Below are 10,385 nucleotides of genomic sequence, written 5' to 3' on the forward strand. Positions count from 1 at the left end.
AAGTTTAAAGAATAACAAATAATAAATAACTTATTCTAACAGTAGCAGTTAAAAAACATCTAAGCCTCAGAGAATAACAGTAAGATATCTAACTGTTGCGTCCACGATATAAACGAAAGAAGAATTGTTAGTTGAAAAAATGAAAAAACCAGAGATAAAGAACGAAACATCTACAAAACAGTTCTGCTACTATTTTATAAGATTTGCCTTTTTACAAGATAATCAGCTCAAATATTTTCTGTTACACTTTTAACGCCAAGAATCTTTTCTGATAAATACATCCAAGTGAGTTTCTTTTTTAATATAATGTTTGTGAATTCCTCACCAGTGATGGCAAAAAAAGTTGTCAACAGTTAAAGAGAGATCAAGGATATTTCAGCTGTCCAATCAAAAATGGCGAAAATCAGGAAGTTGTATTAAGATCGCCTGTTCCAGCCAATCAAACTATCAACATTCCACTTCCAGGTAATGAACTCTTCACTTCAAGATTCTTTAGGTTCGTAAACGGATCAATCAAATGTTTTCGCGTTGTTGCAAACTTTTTCAAGAAAAATAGCCGCTGTTAAGTATCTATTGATATAATTTAATAATGAATAAGATGCTGTTGGTTATACATTTATATTGCAGAAGAGAAAATAAGTGCAAAGAGAAGAAACGCAGAATGGGGTCGTTTCCAAAATTTTAAAAGTGTTTTTTTCTGAAAGAACATGCTTAAAAACATAGGATCTGACCATTTTTTTAAATAATTTATTTTAGTTTAATATTTTTAAAAAATTACTTAAATCGGTGCGCTTTCATTGTTTACACTTCCGTCGTGTGACATCACAAATGATGAAATGCCATTCAATGTTGCCATTTTCACAGAACAAAATATTTAATTCGCATCTTTACTCACGTGTATTGGCAACGATAGGGTTGATAGCAAGTGTAGAGAGCAATTTCAATTCGTTGCTTGATTATCATAACGTGGAAACGTAGAAGAAAGATGCGCCAAATTGCATCATTTGTGACGTCATAAAGACAACGCTTGTTTTAAAAACCGGACATTTAAAAAAAATAATTAAAAAAAAAAAACTGTTGGAAAAATAAAAGTATTTTCTGGGTCCATGTAACTTTTTGGTTATTCTATCCACTTCAATGACTAAAAGTAGTACTTTTGACTGAAGGAAACCACCCCATTGTCGTTGAAATCAATGAAATAATTCACTCTTGTCGGTCAGTGCGGGATGTTTATCGCTGTGATAATTTTTCACAAATTTCTAGCGATTAATTAAAAAGCTTAATACGATAACGATGACTTTTTGCAGACAAAATACTCTAAAAAATTCAAATAGGGGAATGTGGAGCAAGTGAAAAAGCGGGGTAATGATAAATGATGAAATATTTTCTCGTTTTTAGCGCCACTTACTTAGTAATATTTAAACTATGTAGTAACATATGAAGCCTATTTCAGTCAAGAAAAAAATACCTCTGGAAATCAAAGCATATGATAATAAAAACAATTTTCAAAAATTGATACTCAAATTGTAATATTTTTGATGTTATCAAATGATAAAGCTTTTGTTATTAACATTTTTAATATTAATTGGGACCTTCTAATATTCGGTGCAGTATTTATTTAGTTACTCTTTGCTTATTTTTTATTTTTAATATTTTTTACAATTAGTCAAGCGCATGCAGGGCAAAGTAGATGGGGCAAAGTGAAGTAGTTCATTTCATTTACTCATTCAATAATTTACTAAATCACTTACGTATTCATTTATTAAATAATTTATTTACATTCCTTCGTTTAATAATTCTCTTATTAATTCATTCAATCACTTTCTTCTTATTCATTCACTATTTTATTCACTCATTTATTTTTCCTCATGCATTAATTAATTTATTTATTAGTTTATTGTTTCATTATCTTTTCATTTATTGAATTATGCTGTTATTTGCTTATTTTTTATTTTTAATATTTTTCACAATTAGTCAAGTACATGCGGGGCAAAGTGGATGGGGCAAAGTGAAGTAGTTCGTTTCATTTACTCATTCAATAATTTACTAAATACTTACGTATTCATTTATAAATAATTTATTTACATTCCTTCATTTAATAATTCTCTTATTACTTGATTCAATCACTTTTTTCTTACTCATTCACTATTTTATTCACTCATTTATTTTTCCTCGTGCATTAATTAATTAATTAATTAATTAATTAGTTTATTGTTTCATTATCTTTTCATTTATTGAATTATCCTGTTATTTGCTCATTAATTTATTAAAAAATATTTTTTACAATCGAATAGGGTATATTTCATTCGATAAATATTTCATTTTTCACTTTGCCCCATGAAAAAAGTTAAAATTTTCGTATTTCTTTTAAAGGGACAGTTTGACTGCCAAAAATAAAAAATAATGTTTCAACGCAAGTTTTATTATAAAATACAATATTCTTCCTTTATGTACTGTAATTTTCAAAACAAATTTCCAATTTGTTAAATTTGAAAAAGCTCCGTCATCTTAACTATTTCACTTTCCCCCACATTCCCCTACCCAGTTTATTTACGGGTAAAACAGTGTCAGCCAAACATTCTTTTTTTTTCCCCCGAACGCCGCACCTCATATCAAGATGAATCTCGCGGGCCAGAACGCATACAAATTTTCAATATACAGTTGAGTCCCGACTTACGCGTGGGATGCGTTCCGAGACTCCTCGCGTAAGTCGAAATTTCGCGTCGTAGAAAAATGTACGCATACATTTTTTTTAGAAACATACCAAATTCTTTTAGACACTGTTAAACACCGCTTAAACTGCTTTAAAGCATTTCTCAACTATACATTACAGTTTCGTACATAAAGAGCAGAATTTTTTACTGTTTTTAAAAGATTATTTATTTTATTTTTTTAACTATATATAAAAATTATTCTTTATTGTTTTATTCAACATAAAATACTTTAAGATGCACAAAATGAATGATCAGTGGGAGGAAAAGATATAAAATATAACAAGATGGCACGCACATTATGTAGCAATAATAAAAGCTGCACTATAATAGTACTGTACACTAGATACAATAATAATATTCATGAGTTGAAAAATAAAGATGTTGATGATTTATGCTCCATGATAAGATCGCTATTCTTTTTTAATACATTTTTAAATACATTTGCTTCGACTTTTCTTTTATAACGTTTCCATTTATGCAACAACCTCTCTTTTTGATCTCCTTAATCCACAGTACAAGAGCAGCTTCCATTTTCATAATACATTTTTGCTTTGCTTAGACACTACTCTGCAAGCTTCAATATTGAAACTAAGTTCTGAACTTTCACGGATATCTTTTTGTTTTGACTTCTAATTGCACTTATGGAAGATTCACTCATACTTAATGTCGTGCTACCGTCGACGTTTCTGTAACTACAGAAACGTCGACGGTTCAAGCATATCGAGAATCTTAACCCCTTATTTATTTTTTTATTTTTTTTGCAAAAAAACTTTCTTTTTCCTCACATCTTCAAAATTTGGACGAAACAGCGCACTAAGGTATCATTATGTTTCATCAACTTTAACAATCAGAATGAAAAAAAAAAGAAAGATGCAGAGTGGTTATTTGATGCACTAACAACGCGATGAGTAGATTAGTTTGGTGTGAGAACTTTCGCTGTCGGTGATGCTAAAGAGATGTAATAACGTTTCACGAAATCAATATTTAGTAGCCAATAACAAAGCCAATACTTTCTTCCAAAAAAATTCGTGTTGTCGACGATGAAATTCACGTTAGCTCTAAAATTCGTTACTCGTGAAAAATTCGCGTTACAGCCCTTTCGCGTAAATCGAATCGTGTTGTAGCGGGAGTCGACTGTATTTGAATTTCCAAGATAACACGGGAAAGAATGGAAAGGGGAAGAAAATTACAAACATAAAATTGTTAGTTATCATTACGACACTTGAAAGTCGCCCGTCAAGGTATGACGGGTAAAAATTGCTTCTACTCTTCTGTATTTTAACGAAAATATTTTGATGGTTGAAATTTTAACCCTAACTCCAGTGGATTAACCCTAAACTCCAGTAGATAGTGTTAATGGTTGACCGCTTTTTCGTTTCTTCATTCACCTAAAATGAGTCTTACCAGAGTAATCCAGTTAAGTGGCCGGATCCAGTACAGCCTTGACAAAATAAAGCATTTCCCTGTATGTCAAACATTACCAAAAATATTATCAAATTATCATGCCGTGGAGCGAGTTTCATTGTTGGTGACGTCAGGAACGTTACTCGGTCATTCACTATTATATTTATGAGGATTTAGAACCAATTACTGACCATATTTGGCTCAAAATTTGAAGCAACATTTTCTGATACCAGATGAAGAAGATCAGTTGTAGTTTTCGGCTAGTGACGTCAAACAGAACAGGCCACATGGATCAGCTTCGCGAGCCACACATATGGTCCGCGAGCCGTAGGTTGAGCACCACTGAACTATAGCAGTGTGAGCAGCGGTTTTACATTTTTCTTATATAAAAACCACATTATCCATTCATTCTTACAAAATACAAATTCACTTTTTCTAACCCCTTTTTAATTTGAAATGGTATGTCAACGACATCGGATTTTTACTAACGGTAAAAATGTTTGGACACATATAAGGAATCTGGTGCTACCATATATTGAAGATTTGTTGCAAAATTCAGCAAATTGAAAATAAATGCAAAAAGCTATCCAAAAAACCTTAAATTTTATTTCCTTTTACTCTTTATTTGATATTTTCATTAATTCATTTTTAATCGATTATTTATTTGTAGATTTGGATCCCCTTGGTGGATTTTCAATATCGCAAATCTGACAAATGAGAGGGTCCCCGACTACTTTGAGAGTTTAAAAATGCAACAGACACAAATTGTTTTTTTAGCTCAGTATATCTGTATCTGTAATGGGGTTGTTTGCGAAATTTTAAAAGTATTTTTTTCTGAAAGAGCATGGTTAAAAACATAGGATCTTACCATTTTTAAAATAATTTGACAAAGTTTAATATTAAAAAAAAAATATTTTACCCGGTGCGCTTTCATTGTTTACGCTTCTGCCGATGACATCACAAATGATGAAATGCCATTCAATGATGCCATTCACAGAGCAAAGTATTAATTTCGCTTCTTTACTCACATGTGTTGGCAGCGATATGGCTGATAGCAAGCTCAGAGCGCAATATTTAATTCGCTTCTTGATTATCATAAAGTGGAAACGCAGTAGACAGATGCGCCAAAGCACATCATTTGTGACGTTATAAAAACCCCGCTTAATTTTCAAAATCGGACATTTAAAATATTAATTTAAAATTAAGCGTCGGGAAAATGAAAGTTTTTCTCACTTCATTTTTTTTTTCTTATTCTATCAATTTCAGTCACTAAAAGCAGTACTTTTAACTGAAAGAAACCACCCCATTATAATGTTAAAACGCGCATTACTAAAAAAAGAAAACTTTATTTTGAGGCAGGCAAAATGAAAACGAAAAAGGTATTCCGATATACGGATTCAACCGACAGTCTTTGGAAAAAAATAAAAATATTCTTAACTTGGATACGATTTATAGAAAAGTCATAATTATCACATCTAAGTGTTTCAAGTTAAATATTATTTCAAAAAAACAGTAAAACCCCTCTAACGCGGACACTAACGGGACGAATTGATTTGTCCACAATAGAAAAGTGTCCGCAGGACAGGGGTTTAATAAAGTTGTTTGCATTGGAATCGGAGAATTAACAAATGTCCGTATAAGAGGGGCGTTCGCACTTGAGAGGTGTCCGTTAGGAGGGGTTTTACTGCATAAATAAAAAAGAAATAGTATCCAATCCGAAATAAATGAGTGTATAACAACAGCTCTGCATATGAGGAAAGAGCATAGACTTTTAGATACAAGATGGCTGCCAATGTCCCATCTTCTCCTGAATAAAAGATCTCTAGCCCTCCCCTCTCCGCCGTCTGTCGTACGGCAGGGGGGGGGAAAATAGAATGTAGGTAATCTTGAGCAACACTTTATTCACTGCTTCTGGTGTCGAATAGAGTGCAGAAGCTTCAAATATTGTCTGTAGCAATGAAGCGGCTAGACGGATATAATTGATCGATTTTAAGGAAAACAATATTTTAAAATCAAGGCATGTGGAAGTTGCCGGCCGAAAAATCGAATAAAACTTGAGCTTTCTCAATAAATATCAAAACCTCATAAGTTTACCCTTTAAAACTTCGTACAGTGTTTGGTTCAACATACACTACATGAAGTACAGTTATTTATTTTAACTAAGAAAAATGTCGGATAACAATGCGCCGTTTCAAAATATTAGAAAGCTCAAGAGCTGTACTGCTGTGTGCAGGTAAACGGTAGTATCTGCAGAAATGAGTTTTCGAGATATTTGAAAATGAAACGCGTTTTGGATTCTATACTAACAATGGGGAAATATTGGAATTTGACGTCTTTTTCGCGCTTTTTTTTTCAGTGGAAACCAAATAAGCGAGCTTGTACAATAAAGATAATGTACAATAGATGACAAAAAAGCAAAAAAATGAAAAACGAAAAATGTGCAGTTGCTGCCCTTTACCTGCACACGGCAGTGTACTCCTGACAAGGTTATGAAATAAGTTCTATTTTTTTTTATGTTTTCAAATCTTTTCAAGACAAATGTAGGCAAGTTGCCTTCATTTTAAAGCGGATTTTTACACATTGAGAAACTTTTGACAACATTCTGTAAAGGGCTGTTAGAGTCTGTTCTCCAAATTATAATACGAGTTGTTAGGGAACTATTGTTCTTAATTTAAATGAAAACTTTTAGGGGGCCATCTTGAAAGGGAATTTTGCATCCTTTTACTGATAACGATTTTTGATTTAATTTCTCCTTACAGCTTTAATAGAGAATTTTGGACACACACACACAGGTCACAAGATCTCACTTCTTTTCTACTTAAAAGTGCTCACACAGTATTCAAAATAGCTCGAGCAACGTCGGGCAACATAACTACGCTAGCATAAGATGGAAACGGCCATAATTTTCTATTTTTTCTTCAGAATACCTTTAAAATACCTTTCAGGGAACTCTCAGAGTAACTGAATGAATTTTTTTCTTACAATAAACTCGTTACTTAACACGTTGACAGCCACGGCAGTTAGCAGAAATCTTTCCAAAAATGACAATTTGTAATCACATTATATTATTAAAAACCTTACTTCTAGTGCATAATTATCATCAAAAAGCATAAAAAATAAAACCACCTACCGGGGAAAAAAACAGCGTTCGACAAAGTCATGTCGTATATGTACCCAAGCAAAAAAAAAAAAAAAAAAAAAAAAAAACAACACGGCGAGAAAAGCATTATTTCTGTCCAGCCTGTAAAGAGAAGCCAGCCCTTCGTGTGGAAGATTGCGTTAAGAAGTTCCACAAGCAATAGAAAATTACTTTATTTCTTGAATTAGAATTAATTTTTATAATGGGGGTGTTTCCTTCAGTCAAAAGCACTACTTTTAGTCACATTTCATCATTTGTGATGTTATCTGCAGAAACGTAAACAATGAAAGCTCACCGATTAAAGTAATTTTAAAAAAAATATTAAACCTAGTCAAGTTATTTAAAAAATGGTTAGATCGTATGTTTTTATGCATGCTCTTTCAGAAGAAAGTACTTTTAAAATTTCGGAAACGACCCCATTACATTTTTGTTCGCTTTTTAATAAATATTCTGTTCGTCAAGTCAGCACGTTGATAATTTTGTTCTTTTCCCAGAAACCATCTATCGATGTTAGCACTGATATAATCCGAGTTTAATCGTAGCTACACAAAAATGGCAGGTAAACAAGTACGAGATAACTCGTAGTTGGCGTCCTAGAAAAGAACGCAATCTACGAGTTATCTCGTCGTTAGCAGTCAACGTGTTAAGTATTGCAATGTCATGAACAGGGCTGTGGAGTTGGAGGACAAATGACTGACTCTTGCTCCGAGACTCTTAAAACCTTCGACTCCGACTCCTTTACTCCAAAATTAGTCCGATTTCGACTCCGAAGCACTGGCAGAGTTGTGGACTTAGGACGAAGATGGCAGACTCCGACTTTTGAAATTTTAAACCTTCGACTCCAAACTCCGACTCGATTCCCTTATCCCAAAATTAATCTGACTCTGACTCCGCAGCCCTGGTCATAAGTAATGGCAGTTGGTATGCAATTAATTCCACAATTGTTTTTAATAAATTGTACTTATATTATCTAAAAAATCTTACCTTTTAAGAAAATCCTTAAACTTGTCATGAGTTATTCCAAAAGAAAAAACAATGTAAAAAAAACAATAATAAACAAATCACGTATCCAATATCCTCAAAGTTCAATCCAATGAAAAGGCACAGCTATTGATATCTTAATCCATAGAAATAATCCACAATAGTAATCCAGAGAAAAGTTGACACACGAAAACTAACTTCTCAGATAAGGTAATCCTAGAGGAAGAAAAGAAATAATTAATAACTTTTTTTTTCTTCAAATATCAGCAGCTTAAACAATTCTATACAACATTTTAAACATTTTTTAACGGTTTTAAAATTTAAACAGTCTTGCAATAGTCTTTAAGACACTTTAAGATTTTGATCACTAACGCATAACGCATGTCTCAGCATAAAACAAGGCCATTTCTCCGTTTTTTATCTTTAGTTATCTTCTTGAGAGGGTTTAAGAATTTTAAAATTTTCATTCTCCAAGGCGCTACGTGCCCTTGTAGTAGGTCGACTGATTTGGTCGAGGCTATATGCTCTAACATAATCAACGGCAGAGTTGTGTCACAGCCTGAGGACTAACTGTGATAAAAAGAAATTCTGACACTAATTTTCACTACTTTCTAATTTATATCCTTCCACATAGTAAACAAGGGCGACTATAACGGCATTCGAGTGCTTTTTTTTTTGGTTAACAAGTATCGACATTATATTTTATCGTTTCTTTTGAATTCTTTTGGGGTTTTTAAAAAGTGTTTTTTAATTTATTCATTAAAATTTATTGATTTGATTTTTATTCAAATTATTTATTTTTTTTTTTTCTGTAAATTCATTCACTTATTTAGTTTTTGTGTGTGTATATGTGTGTGTCATTGGCGTAGCACTGAACTTTTCTAATCAAATAATAATAAAAATAAATAAATATATTTTTAAAAATATTCAAAACATAAATGAAATTTTTAAAAAAAGAGAGCTAAAAATAAAAACCAAAAAAGGGAAAGAAGTTTGAGAACAATTTTTTTGAAGGGGGGGGGGGGTAATTTGCGCCATGGGGGGATGGGCACCCCTGCTTTGTAATAAGTTATCAGAATTCTGTATGGAAAATCCCGGCTCAGAGACCGCCTAAAAATAGACCATATGAGGCAGTGATAAGCAAGGATGCAAGTGGACTATTTTAAGTGTCGAGTAAAACGCGTTTAAAGATCCGATCCTGGGTAGGCTTTCATTGAATTTTTTTTCTAAATCATGCTATACAGCAGCACTTACCAGGGCTACTAGTACAATCTCTTGGGCCCCAAGACAGGAGAGGTTCACCTACCATGTGTACTGGTTATCTCCAAATTTTTAATTTTGCTACTTGCATCCCTTTGCTTCTCAGTACCTCATAAAAAATTGTACTAAAAATGACTTTAATTTGCTTGTTATAGTGTTTAAAATCAAGAATGATACATAAAGTGTGTACAAAAATGTGGCTGTCTACATCAAAAAAGGCTATTTTTTGTTGTCGAACATTTTGCTTATGTAGTTTACACTTCAGTGCACCTTAACCTGTAACTAAAAGAAAGGTGTGCGGTTGCATCTCTACAAGGACCACCCCACTGGAAGATCACTGCAACCTCCGAACAATTTCCTTATTCGGCAAATTTTGTCAGGCGATTTGGCAAAATTTGGAGTTTTGTTCGGCAAAACTGTTGTCATTCGGCAAATTTGGAGTTCCATTAGAAGAATTGACGAATTGAGAATTTCTGCCCCCCCCCCCCTCCCCTCAAATTAATAAATAAAAAAAATAAAATTGAGTTTGAGGCGCCCCTGACCTCTACAGCACTTTCGTCAATTGTACTGTGCAAGTTGCGATTCCCTTGCAGGTGTGTCGGGCTTACCTCCTTAAAAATTCTAAATCGGACACTGTTTTTCCCAATCGGATCCCATTTTACTAATCACAATTTCGGCATCAAGTGCCCAAAAATTTTGATGGCGCAACTTGCGCCATAACCCAACCCTCTCCCCCCTGTGGGCACCCCTGATATAAAGAATCTGGACAAGGCGTATGAGTACCTGATTTGAGAACAGAAGTGAAATCAGATAAAAACGTTTACAATATCAGCATGAAAAACATGAATAGAGCAAACGCGATTGCATTTTCACGTTACAACCATGAA

The 10,385-nt window shown here is 33.1% G+C and overlaps 1 protein-coding gene across 1 annotated transcript in view; it reads right to left on the reverse strand.

The window, feature by feature from the left end:
- The window catches only part of LOC129223961 (uncharacterized), a 157,458-nt gene extending 149,115 nt beyond the window's left edge, over window positions 1-8,343 (reverse strand). Inside the window, exon 1 of the mRNA XM_054858345.1 lies at window positions 8,242-8,343. The gene's annotated coding sequence lies outside the window, so the exon portion shown is untranslated. The remainder of the gene's footprint in view (window positions 1-8,241) is intronic.
- Window positions 8,344-10,385: the final 2,042 nt, after the last annotated feature.

This window comes from Uloborus diversus, chromosome 6 (genome assembly GCF_026930045.1).
Source record: "Uloborus diversus isolate 005 chromosome 6, Udiv.v.3.1, whole genome shotgun sequence".
NCBI lineage: Eukaryota > Metazoa > Arthropoda > Arachnida > Araneae > Uloboridae > Uloborus > Uloborus diversus.